This window comes from Lissotriton helveticus, chromosome 3_1, assembly GCF_964261635.1.
Source record: "Lissotriton helveticus chromosome 3_1, aLisHel1.1, whole genome shotgun sequence".
NCBI classification, from domain to species: domain Eukaryota; kingdom Metazoa; phylum Chordata; class Amphibia; order Caudata; family Salamandridae; genus Lissotriton; species Lissotriton helveticus.
This window is the reverse complement of record NC_136061.1, coordinates 1,933,623,798-1,933,638,371: the sequence shown is the minus strand read 5'-3', so window position 1 is coordinate 1,933,638,371 and position 14,574 is coordinate 1,933,623,798. Positions and strand designations below refer to the sequence as shown.

At 45.9% G+C, this 14,574-nt stretch overlaps 1 protein-coding gene across 4 annotated transcripts in view; it reads right to left on the bottom strand.

The window, feature by feature from the left end:
• Positions 1 to 14,574, bottom strand: part of UACA (uveal autoantigen with coiled-coil domains and ankyrin repeats) — a 369,235-nt gene that overhangs the window by 150,044 nt on the left and 204,617 nt on the right. The window lies entirely within an intron of this gene.

The window sequence follows — 14,574 nt, the reverse complement described above, 5'->3', positions numbered from 1 at the left end:
GGAGGCAGCCGTATCGACTGTCCTCCCTTGGACATCTGAACATACACTTAGTTTCAATGAGTTAAAGAAAGCCCTATGCCAAGCTCCAGTTCTAGCGACACCGAACTACAGTAAGCCTTTTACACTTTTCGTCACTGAACGCGAAGGTACAGCATTATCTGTTCTCACACAAGATCAAGCAGGACAATACAAGCCCTGTGCTTATTTTTCGAGCACATTAGATCCTGTAGCCCAGGCTCTGCCTGCGTGCCTCAAGTCAGTTGCAGCCGCAGCCCTAGCTATCAGACAAAGTGATTCCATAGTCTTAGGACATGCCTTGACAGTACAAGTTCCACATTCCGTGGAAGTTCTTTTAAACCGAACACAAACTCAGCACTTGACAATTGCACGTTTAACAGGTTATGAATTGACACTGTTCCAGCCACACATAGAAATCAGACGCTGCAACATCCTGAACCCTGCTACACTGTTACCATCAGTTACTTCGAATTCTGCCACACATGACTGTGTGGAAGTAGTTAACATTACGACAAAGCCAAGACAAGATCTGACAGATACTCCGTTACCAGACCCCGACCTGACACTTTATGTGGATGGTTCATGTATGAGAACAAGTACAGGAGAACTAGTTGCCGCGTATGCAGTGACTACTGACACCGAAGTTATTGAAACACACCGTATTGACACCCTGTCCGCTCAAGCAGCAGAGCTAGTCGCTCTGACACAAGCCTGCATACACGCCAAGAACCGGAAAGTTAATGTTTACACAGATTCACGTTACGCATTTGGAGTTGTACACGACTTCGAAGTGCTCTGGCAGGAGAGAGGTTTCATGACTTCTCATGGAACCAAGATTCAGCATGGTCTCCTTATTCAAGCTCTGTTAGATGCCATACATTTACCGACATCTATCGCTATCATGAAGTGCAAAGCACATACGAAAGTTACTGACATTATTTCTCAAGGTAACGATTTAGCAGATCGCACAGCCAAGCTCACAGCACAGACTCTAGACATTCCAGTTAACATAACACACACTCCAGATCCGATTACATGCATGACAGTTAAGGACCCTACACAAGATGTCATAGATATCCAGTTACATGCTACTCCCGAAGAAATCAAGAAATGGTCCGAACAAGGAGGGGTCCAGACAGATCAAGGATGGTTAACGAAGGGTAGAGCCACATGGTTTCTCCCCGACTCTATGGTTCAAGTCATTATTAATACCGCACATAGTCCAGCACATTTAGGAGAAAAAGCTATGTTAGACAGTATCCAGAACATTTGGTTCAACAAGCATTTACGAGCTGCAGCCAAGCAGAAAGTCCGTACCTGTATGATATGTTGTCAGTTTAATCCAGGTAAAAGTGTCCCGGTGGAACAAGGTGGATTCCAGCCCCCTGACCACCCTTTTGAAGTCCTCCAGATGGATTATATTCAGATGGAGCGATGTCGAGGTTTCAAGTATGTCCTTGTAGTTGTATGCGCTTTGTCCAGGTGGACAGAAGCATATCCAGTTCCAGATTACACAGCCGCGACCACTGCCAAGCAGTTGGTTCGTGAGTTCTTCCCCCGTTATGGACTCCCTAGAGTCGTATATTCTGACAACGGCCAGCCATTCTCATCTGAGTTGATGAAGCATGTTTCCCTTTTGTTGGGGTACCAGTGGAAGTTTCATTGTGTACGCCATCCTGAAGCAGCCGGTCTCGTAGAGAGACATAACCAGACTCTGAAAATCCGAATTGCAAAAGTGTGTAAAGAGAAAGGTGTGGACTGGCTAGTAGCTCTGCCAGTCGCTTTATTTTATATGCGCATGGTCGCACATTCCAGATCAGGTCTGTCCCCGTATGAGGTCGTTTTCGGCCGCCCCCCTAACATGTGGGGTACTCCTAGACCCCGAAGTATTACCGATGTTTCAAGTAATATGCTGACAGATTACCTAGCTTCCTTGATGTCTGCCCTCAACTCTTGTCGTTCACAGGTTGCCGCCGCATTTCCAGACAACACCGAGGTGGCACCGCATGAAATTGTTCCAGGATCCATGGTCCTTGTCCGCAATTTTGACCGCTCAAGTCCGCTGGAGCCACGCTGGAAGGAGCCCCGACAGGTCCTCCTCACCACCCGTACAGCCGTGAAGTTGGAAGGTCGCAAAGGCTGGGTGCACCTTTCTCATATAAAAAAGTTTTATGGACTGAAACCCGTTTTAAAGAACATTTCCCAGGATTTGAAGGATTGCCAAAGCACCATTCTTAAGGACTGTCCCGCAAAAGACAATGTTACTACACCCCCCCTGTTAGAGAAAACTCCGCAACAGGAGTATAAGTTAAAACTCCGGTCTAGTAAAATAAGTCAGCCAGTTTGATTGTCTAAGTCCTCCCCTAGGTGAAACGGTTAGACTGTTTCTGACATGTATAAAATAGACCTCCATAGTGAGAGAGTTAGTCAAAACTCAATTCGATGTATCGTTTTTCTATGTTTCATATTGTTTCTCAGCATTATGATTTCCTGCACCAGTTATGCATTTTTCTTGTATTTCCCAGTTCTTCATGTAAATAAGTCTGCTAATGCTACAGTAGAGCACACGTTTAGTGATCTGCCTCCTCATGAACTCTCTTACCGCCTCGCTATGAAAAATAATTCTTTCATCCGCATGTTACATTACTCACATCAGACCAGCAATGCCACTAATTGTTGGGTGTGTGGTCGACTCCCCCCTTTCCAGATACCGAAGGGAGTTCTGCCACTTTTTCCTTATCCATTTTCACATAATGGTTCGTGTGGAGCATGGTCCACGTTAACGTCATCCTCAACAGATATGTCTTTTCTTAACAGTACATGTTTTCCAGACAAGCAAGGTCTTCCCCACAGAACCGGGTTAGATCTAGAAAATGAAGTGTATAATTTAGGTAACTATTCTTCGAATTTCATGGTCCTGAATGTTCAGTCTGATACTACTCCAGACTTACCTGCTATTTCAGTACTGCCAGTCAAAGGTGAATTATGTGTCCGAAATTATGGTTCCGTACATGTAGGACATAGTGATTGTACTACTATTGTCAAGTATAGTGACAGTGGGAAATCCATTTTCAAAGCTTCACGTCATTCTTATTTTATTTGTGGTCAAACTGCATATGTTCGTCTGCCCGTCGATTGGGAGGGAACCTGTTACATTGCCTTCCTACTACCACCAGTTTTCCTAGCCCCACCTGATTATCATAGAAACACATATCTAGTACACATTAGACATAGAAGGGAGTCCCCAATTGTCGATTATACTGAAACTGCTCTAGAACAGTATACAGATTTCAACAGAGGTTTCTTTTTCTTTATAGGACCTATCCAGAATAGTAAGCTAATCCGTAGGTTAACCAGAACCCTCGAAGCTGTAGTAAATGAGACTGCCTCTGCTCTAGGTAATTTAACTGAAGAGCAATCTGCTATGAGATTTGTCGTTTTACAGAATCGTCTCGTCCTTGACGTCATACTGGCCGATAGGGGCGGGGCCTGTAGAGTCATCGGATCTAGTTGCTGCATTTTCATTCCAAATAACGCACCGTCTGTTTATTCAGCTATAACCAGACTCCATAAAATTGCCCATCTGTTACACCAAGATCCAGGCACCTGGACATGGTCCGGTTGGTTCTGGAATATAATTTCCGCCTGGGGATGGAAAGTCTTGTCCTTTCTAGGTATTGCAGTAGCGATCATATTCAGCTGCTGCCTCTGTATACAATGTGGCCCTGCGATTTGCGGCATTTGTGCTACATCATGTATTCCTAGTCCCAAGCCCCGTTCTAAATCCCGTTCCAGGATAATTCGAGACGAGCAAATGATACTGTATGAAATGATAGATGGTATCATGAATATTGATGTTTCCTGATGGAAACGTAGTGACAAGGAGGGAATGTGGAAAAGTAAATTTTGCCATGTTCTGTGTCCCTACGTGTCATCCATCATATGTTATGTGTGCATGATTAAATATGCATATGCATTCCCTATGTTCGATTAATGACGCAATTATAGTTGTGTCCACCTCTAGTATGCCAGTTTCCAGTTCTCGTGAATACTACGAATATCAGGCCTATGTAAAGCTACGTTGCCACGTTTCTCAGTGTGCACGTTATTCTATTGAAAAGTCCCCGTTTCTAGGCCTCAAAAGGGCCTGGACACAAGATTCAGCTCCTGTCTCCTGAAGCCTCGCTGAGGAGCGATACAGCCCCCACCTGTATCCTCGACCCTTCACTTACTTCCTGCCTCGCAGTGCCCGGCTCACCCTGGCTCTGCCTCTGAGTCTGCCAAGAATATGTTATGATTCCAGTTATCAGTTCAGTCCTCCTTCTCTGCATTCCTAAAGCTACTGAATCGCATCGATAGTTTCCGTCATTGTCTAGCCTTCGCGTCTCCACGTTAGAGAAATACTGCATTTAATGGTCATTTAATATTCTTCATCACGCACTACATGTAGAATAATGCATGGTCCAGTCTTAGAATCAAGTTAGCCTTTCCCCTCCTGACTTCTAGTTTATATCAACATGTTCTCTAAACATCAGATACTAGATACTGCTTAGGTACACGTCGCCCTGACTCTCCAGACTTCAGTCTCTGCTCCTAGCACAGAGTTCATAGCCCCCAGCTTCTCCTAGTAACACGTCATTGCTAGTTTGCGCGCACCATCAGGTTAGAGGTCCCGGCTCCTCAGATAGCCCCCTCCACGGTTTCCGCCCCATTCATGACATATTCTGTTACGTTTGCATCACATGTCTATGTATACGCCCTGTTACACCTCTTTTCACCCTTATCTTTCGCCACTACTACGCGCCACGCCTTTTGCTCCACCCACTGCTACGCCTATTGCAATGTAATGCTATGTGTTTGCGTTATGTATATATGCTCATGCACTGTTATTAAAAGTTTACTCTTTCCCTTGTCCCGATCCTGACACCAGCAGCGCTGCTGGGCCTTGCCGTCCTGTATTGCTGTATTAAACCTGCAAAAACTCCTACTACCTCGAATCTTGACTCTTATTTATTGAGCTATCTGTTATTCATTTATGCATTCAAAAATAGGGTATTATTTATTTATTTACCACAACTCGGTCAGTTTAAATACATGCAGTATTAATGAAGAGGGCACGCAGGGCTCTGTGGAAAACACAAATCACTTATTCAACAAAGCGGTATGGTTTACAGACCTCAAAAGTGCAAGGCAGAGACAACGATTCGAAAACAAGTTTTTTACTCGTAGTTACTCTAACAAAATCACCCAGAGTCGTACTGCTCGGTCTTTGCTTGTTTGATGAATCACTCCGCCTCTTAAGGAGGGCTTGAATTGGAATGCCTGAGGAACTATTTTACATTTCAAAAACAGACTTAGTCATCACACATTAAATTCTTTAACTCGGTTTACAAAAGCTATCTTTGTTTTGTTTTTCACTGCAACCTGCTTTTTTCGCTGTTTTACGCCCGGTTTGAAAATGGAAGCCAGACCTACAGGCTTTCCCAGTGTGTGTAGTTATGGCTGGCAGCCTTGCGGAACTGCACGGGGGCTAAGCAGCGGCATTCATATACTGAGACTCTGCAGGTAAGGCGGCCATACCGTTTCACTCGATCACCGGCTGGGGTTCTCAGAGTCCCCATGGCTGCGCCTGTAAAGCCTGTGTGTGCTCTTGGGGCACAAATAGGGAGAGAGTCTGATACAAAGTGTGAGGGAGCCGGACAAATAGCTCACGAGGCTGCGTGATGAGATGTTTTTGAGGGGAATAGAGACATTGAAATAATGCGCAAAAACGGGATGAGGAGAACTGCGTGTGAGGGACAGAGACCAATTAATTTATAGTCCACTTTCTAATTATTTATGAACGTTGAAAATAACTAGTGAGTAGAACAGAAAACGAATCGTTATACATTTTCACTGTAGCCTTACAGATTTATTTGCTTCTCACTGCAGAACGTATAGCCTTCCCTACAGAAAATGTAAATCTGGAAAACCACTGTCATTTGCCGCCCCCACCAGCCCACCTTCTTGGTCTGAGTGTCCAAGGTGCTGCTATGCTGCCGCACTGTGGACCTGTGCACATTTCTAGTACAAAGAATGCAGTGTGTTCCAAGGTCAGAGTAGCCACATGCCACCCACCCATCTCTGCGGAGTTCATATGTATTTTTACCCTCTTCTTCCCTCCAACTCTTCAGAGTGCTCAAAACTGTCACATCGAAGTATTTCTCGATTTTTTTTCTTTTTACAATGCACCCAACACCAGACCACGGAGGTAGGTGCACCTGGAGGGTCACATATTCCACCCCCAAGAACTCCCCAGCGTGGTCAGGGCAGAAGCCCATAAACCCTCTGACCAAAAGCCCCTCTACATATGAATGGATGTTTTGGGAATAAAGCCAACCAAAGGAAGCAGTGGGTGGGCTCTAAGTTAATGATATAGCCCACAAATGGTCTTTCACTTTTAGCTGTCTGGTAGCTCAGATCTAAAAAGCTTTCTGGTCTCTTCAACAAGTGTCAAAAGTGACCCTATGATGAGCAGGCTACCTCAGGATCGGCGACGGCTTCCGTCCTCTAATAATTAAGGTTCCTTCAACAAGTTCAGACAAAGTCCACAAGCACGACCAAAACACCTTTGGTCCATTACAGAGGGGTCTGTTTACATCTTTATCTATTTGATGTGCTCAACCTAGACCCGGGCTGAAGAGAGTTTTGCAATTGCCGCCCTAAGTGCGCTGGGGATGCCCAGACGTGGGTCCCAGGCACTCCACACCACTTGGAGTCAAGCTAGCCGGGCTGAAGAGAGGTGTTACCTCGAAACCGGTCCGGTCCTCGGATGCTTGATTCCGGTCTGGGAAAGATATGGCTGTTGTAGTTCGGACTGGACTGTTCCCATGGGGCAACAGGGTCAGAGCTGATTTGCATAAAGCCATTATCTGACCCAGGGTGGTGTGGAGTGCAAAAAAACGATGGATTTGGGCCCAGATCTTTTGACTGGGGGAGTGTGTGACATTGATCCACATTCAGTCCATCACTTGTTGTTTTTTGCAATTGCCGCCCTAAGTGCGCTGGGGATGCCCAGACGTGGGTCCCAGGCACTCCACACCACTTGGAGTCAAGCTAGCCGGGCTGAAGAGAGGTGTTACCTCGAAACCGGTCCGGTCCTCGGATGCTTGATTCCGGTCTGGGAAAGATATGGCTGTTGTAGTTCGGACTGGACTGTTCCCATGGGGCAACAGGGTCAGAGCTGATTTGCATAAAGCCATTATCTGACCCAGGGTGGTGTGGAGTGCAAAAAAACGATGGATTTGGGCCCAGATCTTTTGACTGGGGGAGTGTGTGACATTGATCCACATTCAGTCCATCACTTGTTGTTTTTTGCAATTGCCGCCCTAAGTGCGCTGGGGATGCCCAGACGTGGGTCCCAGGCACTCCACACCACTTGGAGTCAAGCTAGCCGGGCTGAAGAGAGGTGTTACCTCGAAACCGGTCCGGTCCTCGGATGCTTGATTCCGGTCTGGGAAAGATATGGCTGTTGTAGTTCGGACTGGACTGTTCCCATGGGGCAACAGGGTCAGAGCTGATTTGCATAAAGCCATTATCTGACCCAGGGTGGTGTGGAGTGCAAAAAAACGATGGATTTGGGCCCAGATCTTTTGACTGGGGGAGTGTGTGACATTTATCCACATTCAGTCCATCACTTGTTGTTTTTTGCAATTGCCGCCCTAAGTGCGCTGGGGATGCCCAGACGTGGGTCCCAGGCACTCCACACCACTTGGAGTCAAGCTAGCCGGGCTGAAGAGAGGTGTTACCTCGAAACCGGTCCGGTCCTCGGATGCTTGATTCCGGTCTGGGAAAGATATGGCTGTTGTAGTTCGGACTGGACTGTTCCCATGGGGCAACAGGGTCAGAGCTGATTTGCATAAAGCCATTATCTGACCCAGGGTGGTGTGGAGTGCAAAAAAACGATGGATTTGGGCCCAGATCTTTTGACTGGGGGAGTGTGTGACATTGATCCACATTCAGTCCATCACTTGTTGTTTTTTGCAATTGCCGCCCTAAGTGCGCTGGGGATGCCCAGACGTGGGTCCCAGGCACTCCACACCACTTGGAGTCAAGCTAGCCGGGCTGAAGAGAGGTGTTACCTCGAAACCAGTCCGGTCCTCGGATGCTTGATTCCGGTCTGGGAAAGATATGGCTGTTGTAGTTCGGACTGGACTGTTCCCATGGGGCAACAGGGTCAGAGCTGATTTGCATAAAGCCATTATCTGACCCAGGGTGGTGTGGAGTGCAAAAAAACGATGGATTTGGGCCCAGATCTTTTGACTGGGGGAGTGTGTGACATTGATCCACATTCAGTCCATCACTTGTTGTTTTTTGCAACCTAGAATATAGGGCAAACATTTAAGGTGAAAGAAACCACCTGAACCTGGCCCAGCCTGGGCTCCATCTGGACAGTAAGTAGTCAAAGGGGACGTCCAGTGTAGAGAAAACACTGCTCTCTTTACCCTGTCCTGCCTTGCTAACATTCACCAAAAATAGTTATTCAACTAACGAAAGTAGATCTCTGGTTCTCTGGTCTTGGCTGTAGGCCAGCCTGGCCCACAATCATGTGACTGTACTCACAGGAGCTTAGCCAGATAAGGTATTATAATCCAAACCATCTTTATCATCAGACATTCTAAAGAACTTAAGAGTTTCATTGCCTCAAATTATCTTCAAGATTGTGTATTTTCGGTCGACGTAGATCATTGCACTGCCTCTGATACTTGTGTTCTTCTAGGACTTTTGCCTTAAGATTAGCCCTATTAAGATGTGACAGGTGGTCCACATTTTTGTATTAGCAGTACCAAGAATTAATTTATTTTAAAAGGCTTTTTTGAATATCTTGTACGGCCTCAAGTTGCTAAATGAATGACCCCCAGCTGCGTCAGCATATTTATAACTGTAGAATACCAATGAGGGATTCATGTTGGCTTGAGAATCAGTGATTGCAATGGCTATATTTATAGATCGCCCTCCACTTCTAGAACCACCTTGAACATTAAAGGTACACCCCAGTGGAAGCTTTAGATGGAGCCATTTCTTATTTAGGGTTAATGCGTTTTAATGTTTTCTTAAAACCTTAATAAAAATTATTTGAAAACGAAATGTGTTTTTCTAATGTTGAGTTGTCCGTAATAAACAAGGTTCATGCATTTCAGTGGGTTTTCAGATGGGACGAGTGTGGCCCAACCCCTTCTAACATGCTAAAAAGCCTACGGCATGCCATTTTTGTAAACAATGTAGTGAACCTCGATACGTAATCAGTTACAGACTTACAGTTGTGAAGAGAACATAGGCAATTATTCAAGCTGCCAAATCCCACTTGCAGTCCCATATTGCGAGTATTTTCACCAATCTTTGAGAATCTGAGTATATCCGATAGCCTCTTAAAAGGCACAGAAAGACCCTCAACAACACTCTGAACTTTCCGGAACTGGTGGCCACATTTGAAAACGCGGCTGGGTGGCTTACCATACTTGATGCTTCTTTAAGCAGTGGAGCTCCTACAATAGAAGATTAGTTTCTTACCATAATTCAGTAGGGCCAAATATTTTTGAACTGATTCGAAGAACAATCATTTGGTAGCTTTGCAAAATAACTCCAAACCAGATCCAATTGCGAACAGCGAACAAAAGATGTGCATCAATGGCCAACCACAATCAATGGTCAGGAAAGCATGTTGCTTCACCTGCTATTTGAGATTGAGCTCTGGCCAAAAACACAGTGAAAGTAAAACTGGCAGAACCAGCGGCCTTCTAAACATCCAGTTACATCACGTTCCGAAGATATATTTACTCTGTGAGACACATTAGGAGCCACAAGATGTAGACTTTTCAGAGTAGCTTCGGGTCTCTGTTCAGATGATGTAAGTGGAGAAGCACCTGGATCCTACTTTAGGAGACTTGGCACGTGTACCATTGCATGGGGACTGCGCTTCTAACCCAAAAGACGCACTTAATGTTCTCATTTCCATACCCCATTATTATAGCATGTACTATCTAAGGTGTGAGACGTGGCGCTTTCATGGATAGGAGCGTCTCTTTTTGTGGACTGGAACAACAAAACCAGCCATTGGAAGATTTATTTTACCTGTGAAACTCTGTCTTTAATAGAAGTACTTGAGAACACATTAAACATTTGAGGACCCTAGGATTCAGTCCCTCTCCGGCATGCAGATCCTAAAGGACTCGTGCTGATGCCGGCGTGCTTCACACAGCCGCCCGGTCATTCGAAAAAAGTCAGCTCCCTCACGTGGAAGCAAGTCTACCTGCCAGTTTCAAACCTGATTTTTCCAGACTACAGGACGCTGTCCTATGCCGGCACGCTGATCTAAAAGGACTTGTGCTGGTCATCGGCAGACATCGCACGGCCAGCTAGCTTTCCCTGCCGTGCCCCCGTGCAGATTCATTCCCCAATTGACGATCTCTTTAGGTCGCACGTTATCAAGCGTCTCTTCAGCACACCCCAAGCTAGACAACCCAGTCCTGATGACGATCCTTACTTACGTGGATCGAAACGCCGTCGACTCCACAGCTCATTAACAGGCGTACCTCTCTAATGTGGTTCAAATAATGAAAAACAATCCTGAATCTGTGATATCACTTTGTCACATGATTTGAGCCACCCACTGTAGATTGTTTGCACCTTGTTCACTGTGCGCCGTCCATGCTGTTCACCCCTTCACTTGCGTCGCCACCCTCACTACAGTCACTTTTGTAGAGCACCAAGTTTTATATGGTTGTCACAAATTGAGTTTATGCAGTGCTGCTTATAACTGTATACTACTGACCATGAATTCATACCATCAAATAAGATGAATGATTATCTTACTTTAAACCAAAGAGTGTTCTCCTTTTTCCTTTGCTAGCAATGCGATACGCATGCATGTCTAATTGACTGTTAGTTCATCCTATTAGGACATTGTTTTTGATTATAACTGTGGTGGAAGAGTCATCTAAAACTCTCTTTACGTCAGTGGGATGGACTCTGGGGCCACTGACTTTAAGAATGAGCACTCCTCTTGACCAGGAACTCCTCACATCCCATTACGCAGCGTATTTTAGGTCATGAAGAGGAATCCGCAATTTCTCTAGTCATTCTCAAGCTCTCATTTCCGTCCAGTGAAGTGCTGCACCTCACTCCCGCCCAACACTATATGTCTGGAAAGGAAAGCATTTGCAATGAGCACATTAAGAACGAGAGATGCAGGTACCCGTCACACAGCTTTCAAACTGCAGCGTCGCATGACATACTTGTATTTACAATGCACACACACACACGGCGATCCAAAACTAGGTGCACTAGAAAACTCTAGGCTTCTTTGTCAGAGGCAGACTCTGACGTCCGGAAGATTTGCTGCCCCGGCTCCACTGCAGGAAGAGGTTATTTGTGAAATTATCGCTATGATTTTTGATTTTTTTTAAATGAAATCCAAACATTTCATTCCCGTCTTTGTTTTTCCACCCAGTGCCGAGGCATACATCTCTGAATTTAATCCTATAAAGCATTGTATGTACAGTATGTAACATTCCCCTACCCAACCCACACACAGCAATGCATCCAACTTCAAACAACACCTGCCTGCATTAAACAAGCTGTCAAATCCTCAGTACTAAGAGATCTGATGCGGACACAAGTGGGGCCCTTAGACTTTCTTGCTGACTATGTTCCGACTGTCGACGGGGTCAACCTGTTTCAGGTATCCAGGATTTGGTTCCATGGCAGAGGCTTCAGTTTCAGTGATGCCCACACAGAGAGGAATTTTCTTTAAGAAAAATTACAAAGTCCCTTTCTCAAGTGGAACCTAGAAACGTTTTTGAACTTAGTCTTCTAGAATTTCACCAGGACCAATCCACTTAGTATACCCGACCCGAGACCCACCGTGGTTAGCCTCAAATTGCTCCCAGCTCACAGTCTACCACAACAATTGACTACCATTGCCACTTTTGTTTTCCTTTTTAGGTGCTACAGAAAACTCTAAAATTTCGTATGTCCACCTCGCCTTATTAATATTTTGTCATTTTGATGTCATTTTGTTTATTACAGTTTACTTTGTTTTTCTAATACAGTTTGGGATTTTTGTTTCTTGGTGTTTTGACTTTATGACTCTTAGTATTGCATAAATATGTTACACATGTTTCTTTGTTAAGCCTGTGTCCTCTGTGCCACCATTATCAGGGGTGGAGCTCAGGCAAATTGGGACGTTAAAGGTAATCCCTGACAAGAAGTGTTTTTATTCGTTGAGGTGGGCAGACACTCATTCGAAATAATAATCAACTTTCTTACAGGCAGCAAGCACTATAGCCAAATCACCTTTGATATCCTACCATCAATATAAAGAATCTGAACTGCTAGGTGTTCCTGATCTGGATAAACAACACACCTATTATAGTTACAAATACATTTGATATTTTGGTGCATTTTGAAAGATAGGAGTGCATACCACACTTATAACACTAATGGTATTAGCTAAATATTAACTCACAGCCAGAGACGCTTTGGTGTCCTTTCATCTAAGTCCTGAAAAACTCACGGCCACCTACGGAACTATAGCTCCAATGGGTAGCATACCAGACAAACGATTATGGAATCATGACAAGAGGAAAAGGTGATGAGGTATAGACATGAGAAATAAGGTGATTCAGAGGAGAGTGTAAGGATAGAAAAGATGAGTGAGAAAAAAAAGGAAGGACAAGACAAAAGAATGGCAAGGAAACAGGTGGAAGAAAACAAGAGCAAAGAAGTTATTCAAGGAAGATAAGAAATATAACAGAGGGTTGATTAGTGAGGAGTTGGGGGTGATGTGTGTAAAAAAGTAGAGAAGGTTTAGACGATGTGTGAGAAGTAGGTGAAAGATGAAAAAGGAGTGAGGAAGTAGGCTGGATGGAGTAACGCGAGTAAGAGGGATGGATGATGGTATGTTATGTTAATTTCGATTTATATAGCGCCAAATCACCGACAGGTCTCTTAGCGTTGCTTTGGGAACCCGCCCCGGCTTTCCCTGCGAGATAACCCCTACTGGGCATCCCCAAGGTGAAAACCAGGCATCCCATCGCAGCGGGGCCATAGTGGAGATTAAGCAAGCTATTGCCCAGAGTTGCAGAGTGTGAACCCATGATTCGAGTAGGCACCGAGGCGAGAATTATCGAGTCCGTGGACATTTTGAGCTCAAGACCCTGCCGCGTCGGGAATTGAACCCTGGTCCCGGGTCTGACCTCTGCATCAGGGTCTGCCTCCTCTAACCAGTGAGCCACACTTCTCCACATGAGCATATATTGAGACACAGGCAATATGAGTGAGCAGAGGAAGAAGACGGAGGACCAGGTTTGTGAAGGACGGGGGATGGGAAAAGAAGGTGGTCACATCGGAGGCTCATGAGCAAATGATAAGTGGTGGGGGAAGGGTTAGAGAAGTAGGGGAAGAGACGGGAGAATACTGATAGAAGGAGGAATTGAAGGACAGGGAGCGTGATGGCAAAAAAAGGGGGTGATGGGAATGGGAGAGACTGGTGGGAAAACAGCAGAATGGGAAAGAAGAGGCAGCATGCAAGTTACTAGTTAGGAGAAAGAGCTCAATTTTGAGGCACTCGAATGAGCTCAATGTTTCGTTTTAGTTTCACCCTAAAATACAACCTGCTCAGAAGACTGGCAACAAAACGGCGGTTAAGAAACTGGTCATTAAATTAAAAGTCCAGTCGTCAACCTCGGAAGATGTACCCTTTGACCTCTGGGTATTTAGATGTCGAAACCAGCTCAGATTTGATTGCAGGTTTGGTTGCTCAGGAGGCCACCTTTGGTTGCTCTTCAAATTGTTACCTCACTTGGTTAGGCGAGGGGGCAGAGAGGCGAGGGGGCAGAGAAGAAGGCGAGGGGGCGAGAAGAAGGCGAGGGGGCGAGAAGGGGGCGAGAAGAAGGCGAGGGGGCGAGAAGAAGGCGAGGGGGCGAGAAGAAGGCGAGGGGGCGAGAAGAAGGCGAGGGGGCGAGAAGAAGGCGAGGGGTCGAAAGAAGGCGAGGGGTCGAAAGAAGGCGAGGGGGCGAAAGAAGGCGAGGGGGCGAAAGAAGGCGAGGGGGCGAAAGAAGGCGAGGGGGCGAAAGAAGGCGAGGGGGCGAAAGAAGGCGAGGGGGCGAAAGAAGGTGAGGGGGCGAGAAGAAGGTGAGGGGGCGAGAAGAAGGTGAAGGGGAGAGAAGAAGGTGAAGGGGAGAGACGAAGGTGAAGGGGAGAGACGAAGGAGAAGGGGAGAGAAGAAGGTGAAGGGGAGAGAAGGTGAGGGGGAGAAGGAGTGTCAGAAAGACAGAGGAGGTTGAGGAAGAGAGAGAGGGTGGGGAAGAGAAAGGAGTGAGGAAGAGAGAGTAGTGAGGGAGAGAGACAAGGGTGAGGGAGAGAGACAAGGGCGGGGAAGAGAGAGAATGAGGTGGAAAGAGAAGGGTGAGGTCGGCAGTGGAGAGAGAAGTGCGACATGGAATAGAAGGGTGAAGTGAGAGTAAGTTGACACACAGAGAGGGGGGTGAGATGGGGGAAATGTGAGAGTGAAGTGGA